The sequence below is a fragment of the Oryzias melastigma genome, linkage group LG1 (assembly GCF_002922805.2).
Source record: "Oryzias melastigma strain HK-1 linkage group LG1, ASM292280v2, whole genome shotgun sequence".
NCBI lineage: Eukaryota > Metazoa > Chordata > Actinopteri > Beloniformes > Adrianichthyidae > Oryzias > Oryzias melastigma.
This window is the reverse complement of record NC_050512.1, coordinates 26,778,621-26,788,041: the sequence shown is the minus strand read 5'-3', so window position 1 is coordinate 26,788,041 and position 9,421 is coordinate 26,778,621. Positions and strand designations below refer to the sequence as shown.

The following is a 9,421-nucleotide window of genomic DNA, read 5'->3' as shown; positions in this document are numbered from 1 at the left end:
CGAGAAAAAAAAAAAAAAAAAAATGTACAAGAAAAAAAGTGCAAATGTTTACATTTTTTAAATGTACTTTAAAAGCGTTCAAAGTGATCTTTTGATCAGGATTATGCAGTTTTTAGCCCAAATCAAATGACTTGTGTTGTTTTCTGCAGAGCAGCAGTTGTTTATTAAGAATTTGCCTCGCAATTGCGGACGGGACCTTTGACACAGAGCAACCCCGACCCCTTTTCCCCTCCCCAGAGCAGCTTGTGTGTCGTATTATCCACATAAAAATATATATATATATATATATATATATATATATATATATATATATATATATATATTTGAACTACTTTTTTTCATCTGCTCTTGATTCACAACAATTTGAATAAAGATCTACTCAAAAATGCAGGTTTGAGATTCATTTTTTCAATATATGTCCTTTATCATGAGAAAATCAACGCAAGAACATGCTAAAAACACAAAAATCACAATTTTCATCAGAGTGGATTTTCAAAAGATTTGTAGCAAACTTAACAATATTTGTCCATGTTTAAAAAAATGTAACAGATAAATAAAGTTGATTAGTATGTTAATTAAGGTTTATCTAACTTATTTCCATATATTGCAATTTTAAAATTAACATTAACATGTATTATTAAACTCTTAACTGAGAAGCAAATCTATTAATTGAAATATTTGAATATCTTCAGTAGCCAAGACAGAGAAAAACATTTTTTTGGTACATTTTCCATATGTTAACCATTAAGTAAAACTACTTTTACTGGCCAATTTTTATTTGCAAATTGGCCATTTTTTACTGGCTATAATTTGACATTTTATTATTCAACCACAAAATTACTCAGTGCTAATGGTCAAAGTGTGCGGATATTTTTCTCTTTTTACAGTACCATACATATTATAGTGAAGATTTTTCCATTAGGTACCTTTCAACTTTTTACCCAACTTTCAAAAAAGGAAAGAAATCTCACTTAGCAGTTCTGCAAAAAAATGTTTGATGCACCCACAAATACCATCAGGACCAGCAACCTTCCTTTTTTTCACCTTTTTAAGCGGGGCTGTGACCCATTCCCGTGATACCACAGGGTTGTTTTGAGGTGTGGGAGACTCTCTTAGCATAGAAATCTTCTCTAAGAAGTCGGCCCTTTCAAACCGAGAAATGACTGAGTTGAAAGGATTCGGCAGGTGAAGCAAACAGATCTGCCGAATGCTTTTAACTCCTTCCTTTCTTGCTTTAAAAGGAATTACTTCCTGTTTTAAAAAAAACAAGAACTCTACTTTTATTTTGTAAAGTGCATTGAGATGCATTTGGGTTTCGGAGGTTGAAGTAATTTTTTGTCTTACAACTTTTGAACATTTATGAGATTAACATTTATCGAATATGTACATTTACATGTATTTATAAATAATGTTAGATCTTCACACCATTTCAATTTTTTTCCTTAAAAAAAAACAATTGAAAACTATTAAATAACTTTAGCAACTATGTTAAAAATCCACTAGCATGCATAACAACCTGATCTTTAGGTATTACTGTTTGATTTGGTGTAAAGTATTACGTGTGCAATTGTGTACATTTATTTATTTACATATAAAAAAATGAAGTATTGATTGAGTTCGCATGTACGTTTGAGGATGCATTTATTTTCTTTCCTTCCTTCATTTTTTAATTTCCTTTTTTTTTTTTTTATTAAAATGGGTTCCTATCATACGTCATAACACTTGTTTTGTATTTTACAAATTGTGCATTTATATGCATAAATAAATAAACTGAATAAAAATTAAAACTTTAAGCAGAACATCTAAGAAAGCAGAAATTCTGAACTGTCAACACTAAACATCTTTCAAATTTTACAAAGTTTTTACAATGACATACTGTTACGAAAGTTATGCAATTTCTTTTCCATCTTACATGTTGTGTCATTTTTCTTTTAAGTCTGTTTGAAATTACATTCCAAACCATTCTCTAACTTTGGTAAACACAATATTATCTCTGAATTAGTTTGGAAATAATTCAAATTAGTTAATATCCAACATGTCGGCTCTAAAACAACCATCTATTCATTCACCTGTTAAACAGCTGTCATCTCGTTCAGGGCTACAAGGTTGCTGGAGCCTATCCAGCTATTGTTAGGTACTTCCTGTTTGCCTGTCCATCGCAGGGCCACACAAAGACAAACACACACATTCACACATGAGGGATAAATTAGAGTCAACAATCAACCTGTGAAGCATGTTTTTTGTCCGTTAACGAAATGAACAACATAATAGTTAACGTATCAATATTAAGCAGATATGCACTAATAAAAGCTTTAGAAAGCATAATACTAAGATAAGAAGGACACAAATGTGTTTGTGTCACTATTTTGCGTTACATCACCAACACATCAGTCACTGAAATCACACTTTCAATATGAAAAACAGTCCCTCGCTTAGTGACAGTGGCGCTTTACCCTCAAGAGTAAAACTTTGCACAACCCTATAATGTAAACATTTACAAAAAACAGCATGGAAGAAGGACTAACGCTCGGGTGGACTATAATAAAGCTCGTCAGAAGGAAATGAGTGTCAGACACGTTGTTCTCACCTCTCCGCACCACATTACATGGGGAAAAGAAACATCCAAGCATTATATTTGAAAGTGTGTGTACTTACATTCACTCTGTAAATCAATGTCAACTCCGGATGACAACTCTATATGACTTTCAGGCAATCATCACATGGGTTGAACACCTATGTAGACATAAAAAGGGAGTCAATTATCGTGCAGGCTCTGTCTAATTTTCACTCTCCGTCAATCTAACACCTGACTTTTCACAATAGGAAAGGTAGAGGAAAACTGGAGTAAAGATAAAGTATTGTGGGAAAAAAGGTATGTAATGTACATACGGGGTTGAGCAGAATGAAGAGTTTGGTAAGAATATAATTTAAATTGAGCTGTTTTTTTTCCAGGTTGAGCTCAGTATTATGTTTTTGATGGATTGATTGCAGTGCTGGATATCAGTTATAATTTCCAGAAATCGATAAATTTGTTCGATTTGATTCTGATTTTTTCTGATTCTTTTGATTCTTCAATTCGATTTTGAGTTTACACATTTATTTACATTTGTCTAGAAATACATGAATAATCTACTATATGTTTTGAATATATTTATATTAATCTGATACAGTTCACGTACTTTGAAATGTATTAATGAAATATTGATATTGTTAATATTATAGGGTGTTACATTGATTCTCTAAAGGAGAACTTCTAAAAAAAATGTTCAGATCATTAACATTTTAAACATTGTTCTGCTTCTCCTGGAGGGTGTTTCAGTTTGGCCACTAGGTGGCAATCACGCTATAGCATTACACCTAATCCAAAAGAAGAAAACAGTATGAGCAAAAAACTATGTTTTAGACCACAAATGGCTACTTAAAAATTATATTTCCTTTAAAAAGTTTGGAAAGTTCATACCTGTGAGTGTATAAAGACATTTATTTAGTCAGAAATGTATGTTTTGGTTGACAAAGTGTTAGCATTAGCTGTCCTATGGGAAATTCAATTAAACGTTAGCATCGAGATAGCGGACTTTAGCTTTATGTGCTAAATTGATTTATATTTTTATGAATTGATCATTGATCTGTTAAGCTCAAATTGATTAATTGATTTTATTAACCCAGCCCTAATTGATTGACTGATTGATCTGTTTTTTTTTTTTTCCAAGCATAAATTTCGGACAATGCAAGAAAAAAAAATACACTGATTTATCAAACTCATTAAAGAAATAATGAAAAGCATTGATTAAAAAAAAAGAGACACTTAACTCACATTAGATTCATTTTTAATATAATGATAATTAACTAAAGTCAACTAGAGCGTAACTCTACTGACTCATAATGGGCCCTCACTCATCCAGGTGTTATCCCCTGAAGTTAGGGGTCCCCCAGGGGTCAGTTCTGGGTCCATTGCTAATTTCTATCTATTTGTTGCAGTTGGTAATGCTGTTTCTGAAGCATAAAGTGGATTTCCACCTACAGTATATGCTGACGATTGTCAAATTTATGTCCCTATATGGAAGGGACCAGAAAATCAAAACAAAGTTGTGGATGTCGGCTAACTTTCTTGGCCTCAATGAAAGTAAAATTGAGGCAATTGTGTTTACCCCTAGTGGTTGAAAGGATCATGATATTGATCTCCTCTCTTGCCCCTTTTTAACAGACTGTGGTCACGAGCTTGGGTGTGAAACTTGATGTTGCCCTGAAACTCGACCTCCAAATAAATGCACGACCAGCTCCTTCTTTTTTCAAATAGCATCTAGCTAGGGCATCTCAAAAAAAGAACCTTGAAATTATCACCCATGCCTTTGTGCTAGCCAGACTAAATTATTGCAGCCCTTTATATGCTGGGTTACCCAAAACTTCAATTAAAAAATAAATAAATAAATAAGTTTGACCACATAACACCGATCTCGGGCTCTTTGAACTGGCTGGCAGTGCGGTACTTGATTTTTATAAAAATGGTGTAATAAATATTGCTATTACTATCTTGAAACGGACTAAATTGCACTTTTTGATTTCAGTGAATCGATAAAATGACTTCCTTTTAGTTCAAACCAGTCAGTCCTGGTACACATAAAAGTGGTATTTGGGATTTTAGACAACACGTTATTTTTTCCAAGCTTCTTATGTCGGGATTACATGACTAATAGACCAGAGGGCAGCAGGATTCTGCCTTTCAAACAGACATAAGAGCACTAATTGGTCACCTTGACACTAGTGCATAGAGCATCCTCTACTTTGGCTTCCATTTAAGCTGATTCTGGTCTTTGTTAACAAGTGCATTCCAATAACAGTTTGTTTTTATTTGTTTATCTTTAGAGGGAGGCTTTTATTTCCAGTTACTTGAATTGAAAGCACTCCAACATCTTAAAAAAAAAAAATCTAACTGCAAGCAGTCATCTCATTCATCTTCTGGTCTTGAAACCATTATGTTACATTAAATTCTATGTGTTCTTGTTGAAGGACATCCTTAATAGTACAAACATAACATGATGTATCCAGCTGATAGACTTTCAAGCAGACTGGATTTTTTTATTGTCTGTACTACTTATTGTATAAAGGAGACATTCACTTTTTTTTTGTTTAAATAATGACCTGATTAGTATGCATTTATAATAGACCAATACATAAACTAAAAACATATTTCAGGTCTTATTTGCCAGTTCATCAACTTCCTTCCGTCTAACCATTTTCCATACCTACCCAGCTGTTGAATAAAAGCGGGATTCACTCTGGACAGGTCGCGAGTCAAAGATTGACTTTCCCTAACAATTTTCCATCCATGGATTTCTGTTTCGTACAGTCCGTATGGATTTCATTCACGCACCGTACAGTGCGGATGTCTTAGACACTGAGCCTTTCTGACAGAAGATAAGATAGGAGTTGAATGTTGGGCTGGATAGCTATTTATTTTTCACACGGTGACATGATCTATATAAAAGTACATTGCTGGGATAACAGCTGTGCCTTTCTTCCATCCACACAAATAAAAGAAATCAGATACTGAAGACTCATTTCAGTTGAAGTCTCATGACTTGATCAAAATCTAACCTTAAGCTATTTTTAGTATTAAATTGTATTTTAATGCTAATCAAACTGACATTAATTGAACCTGTTTGTAAAAATAAAAGTTTATAGTCTAAAGTATTGTGTTTACACAATACTGTAAAAAGAACAAATCTAATTATTCTACAATTGCCAACAACTGAAAAGCGTTAGGATCAGGCATCCCACCTAATTCTAAACTGAGCTTTGGTTCGCTCTGAAACTCTTCAGTCTGAATACGATCCACTTTGAAACCGAAACAACTGAACCAAAACGCCCGCAGAAGCTGGCTGTCACGAGATGTAAACATGTTAGGAACGAGGCGATCGGTAAGCCGTGGACAAATGTAAAGTATTGATTGTTATGCTAGCAAAAACTGGTCCAACTGATTACTTGATAGAGCGTTCATTTTAACACAACTAAAAACACTTATTACTGGTTTTTCTGTGTCTTGTTACATCACACGCCTAACAGAATTCTCTTAAAAACAATTTCATGACACCACAACAGTGAGACACAGCTACTCATTGCTGTTTCCCCACCAAACAAACGTATTAGCGTACCTCGGAGCCATAGCGCCCCCAGTAACCTATTTCCAGCATTCCTCCGCTGTACCAAGGCAGCAGTAAAAAATATTGAACCGGACCTTCATTCAGACGTTCAGAATCAATCAGTAAAGTAAAAAGTTTGAAAAGGTTTAAATTCTGGCAGCTCCAGAGACACATGTGGTTCTTTTATCTCTCCATGGTGGCACCTTGGCCAAACATAAAATCAGTCAGGGAGACTGCTGACCCAGAATGTCGAGCGTTGGAGTCAGCAGCTCCCGGCTAATGCCTGCATAACCAAAAGTACCTAAAGAAAACCAATAAACAAAGCTCGCAAACTAAGACTACCAAGATCCAACCACAAACTAAAATAACAAAACCCAGCAGTTTAAGACTGCTGAAGACAAAGAGGGGAAAATAACAAGAAGAAAAATAAAACAGCATTTTTTAAAGTAAGGATTACTTAATTAACATTTATTAAATTTAGATTAAATTGATGGCTGAGGTGCACATAGATGATAAATTATAAAGGTTATTACATCTCTGTTGACCTGAAGAAGCTTTGTTTGTCAATGCTACGTCTATAATGCACTGATTTTTTATGCAAAGCAAAACATAGGTAAAAAGTTTGATCTTCTATGAGTTAAAAGCACATATTATCTTATGCTGCACAATATTGGTTGCTAGCTGCTCAGAGCTGCACTGAGATGATCTGATCTGTTTTGAAAATAAGTAAAAAAATAAAAAAATAAAAATCACATTTTGAGAGATGCTAGGTTCTTTTTATATTTTTGCTTTTGTATGTGGCAAAAAATAAACAATTCATATTTATTATTATGAAAAAAAAAAGAAGGTCATGAATGCAAATCATAATGTCTTAAGGGCTAAAGTAAGACTATGTGGCTCATTCTAGGTTTCGATCAGTAGAAAACGAGCCCAAACGGCTCTTTTACTGTTAAAAGTTGCTGACCCGTGTACTAGTGGTTCTGGATGCTGAACAATAAAGGAAGTTAGAATACCATAACACTAAGGTGGTGATAAAGGAGTGATCATTTTGACATCTTGTGTATCAAATGACGATGATGATAAACCCACCGGACCATACAACACAATGATAGAACAGTTCCACCACCTTTTATACAGTGAGAGGTTCTACAAACTACTGAATAAATAACTCTGTAGTGGTTTGTAGAGCTTTGATAATGAAAACTTAAAGGTCTAAAGATTAAAACTTAAATAGCACTTTTTTTTTGTATGACTACATCAAAACTTTGAACTTTTTTAAACATTCATTGGTTTTTATGCAGACAGACTGCAGGGATGTTCACATTCCACAACTGCAGAGTCATGGAAGTATTTCTAGAGATGACAGGACACTCACTGAGTGGTACTGAAAGTCTGAGGTGGGCTGCTGACAGACTGCTCAGATAAAAACCCTTTACTGGAACAGTCTGTCCGTCAGGCAGACAATAATTCAAGCCATCCTGGAGGGAGGGATCTATCTCTCCCTTCTTCAACCTCTAACCTGAGACACTTTTACTTTCAGTAAAAACTGTATTATTTATACAGTATGCACATCAGTAATGCGTTGAGTTGGATCTATAATAAAGGTTGTTTTTAAACCTTTCTTCTAATGACAAAATACAATAAAAATGCGTTGTCAAAAAAACACTAATTCATTATTTATTTTTTTATCCATGATTGATTGACCAATTGGTCTGTTTCAAGTCATTTCTAAAAAATAAGGGGGACGAAAAAACAAACAAATAAAGAATAAAAATGCATGGATATACAATCTATTTAAGATATTTTATAAATTGATTAGAAAAAAGAAGAAAAAAAAGAAGCTATCTTCTTGACATTATAATTGTTCCCAAACATAAACATATTTGCACTCATACATTCATCTCTTTACTCTCTGTACATCGCTGCTCAGGTAAAGTAGAAACAAGTTGTAAAGCTTTTTCCCAGAAAGGGATTTAGGCCACAAATGGACATAAAGAGTAATAAAAAATAAATAAATCTAACAAACATACATGCACATTGATCGATATGACCGAAACACACCTGGATACAGAAACACACTCAGTGCGTCCACTGGTTAAAAGTGAAAGGTGCAAGAGGCAGAGATATTCATTTGTCCATGCTCGTCACATTGGCTTGACAGACGACGAACCCAAATCCACTGAATATGAGAGCAACAAGTCTACAATTATTCTGCAGTTATCTGGCAACAGCAGTGGCATTGATGGGTTTATAAAAGAAACATTTGTAGTGAACGCTTTTATTTGCTTCCTTGTTCACTCACTGAGATCTATTTTAGCATTTTGAATAAATTGTTCAAATAATGCTGCTCCTTCAAGTTTTTAAAAATACAATTGTGTGTATCAAACCAAGAATCTTTTAAATCGCTCCTGACCTTTTGTCAAAAAGATTTCCTCATGTACTTAGATTTTCCTTTTTTTTACCAATCTTTAAAGAAAAGTTTGATTAAATGGAGATTTTTCAAATACAGACAACGTTGTTTATAGTTAAAAACAAATGTGTACAGACCAAATAGGATGAAAATTGTGTAGTTGGTGTTCTTTTAGCATTTTTCTGATGATCGAGGATATTTATAAAAATTTCATATCTAAATATTTCTTTATTTAAATCCTGAATTAGGAGCAAATGGAAAAATAAAATACTCTATTTGTTACATAGAGAATACAATGGGCAGGCCACAAACTCCGTCCTCCAGTCCATTCTAATGAATCCACTCTAAGTCAAAATTGCTCCAACTTAACATTACGGATGTTTGTTGCACCAATACTGTCAAGTTGGGATTGTGAGGGGCTGTAAGCTAGCAGGAGAGCATGTTAACAGATAGCTCTGTTATGGGTGATGGGAAAAGGGGTCGGGGTTGCCCCTGCCCACAACTCCGAGGCAAATTTCTAATAACTATTGCTGCTCTGCAGAAACTATGTCCATGAAAGCAACACAAGTTTAAAAAGTCTACAGGGAATGTTTGGGAAAAATGCTCAAAAGATGATTGGAGTTGGTCTTTAATGACGTTTGAATTTGATCTTTCTTGCTGGAGTTCCATAATTCCAAAACACGAATTTTAGAACTAATTTTTGTGACGATTTTCTTTTTAATTTTAAGGAATATTTGTTTCTTTTGCACATTGTGTCACTTTTACAAACGGTGAGTTTTATATTTTGAGCTGTTTTTCAAACTCTGGAAAAGTGTATCTAAATATAATTATTTATGAAGACGTTTCTGCTGACATGTGTCAATGTAGATGG

The 9,421-nt window shown here is 33.9% G+C and overlaps 1 protein-coding gene across 1 annotated transcript in view; it reads right to left on the bottom strand.

Annotated features, from left to right (window-relative positions):
• LOC112157392 (teneurin-3) overlaps positions 1-9,421 on the bottom strand; it is an 800,843-nt gene that overhangs the window by 744,619 nt on the left and 46,803 nt on the right. Inside the window, exon 2 of the mRNA XM_036213709.1 lies at positions 2,656-2,733. The gene's annotated coding sequence lies outside the window, so the exon portion shown is untranslated. The remainder of the gene's footprint in view (positions 1-2,655; positions 2,734-9,421) is intronic.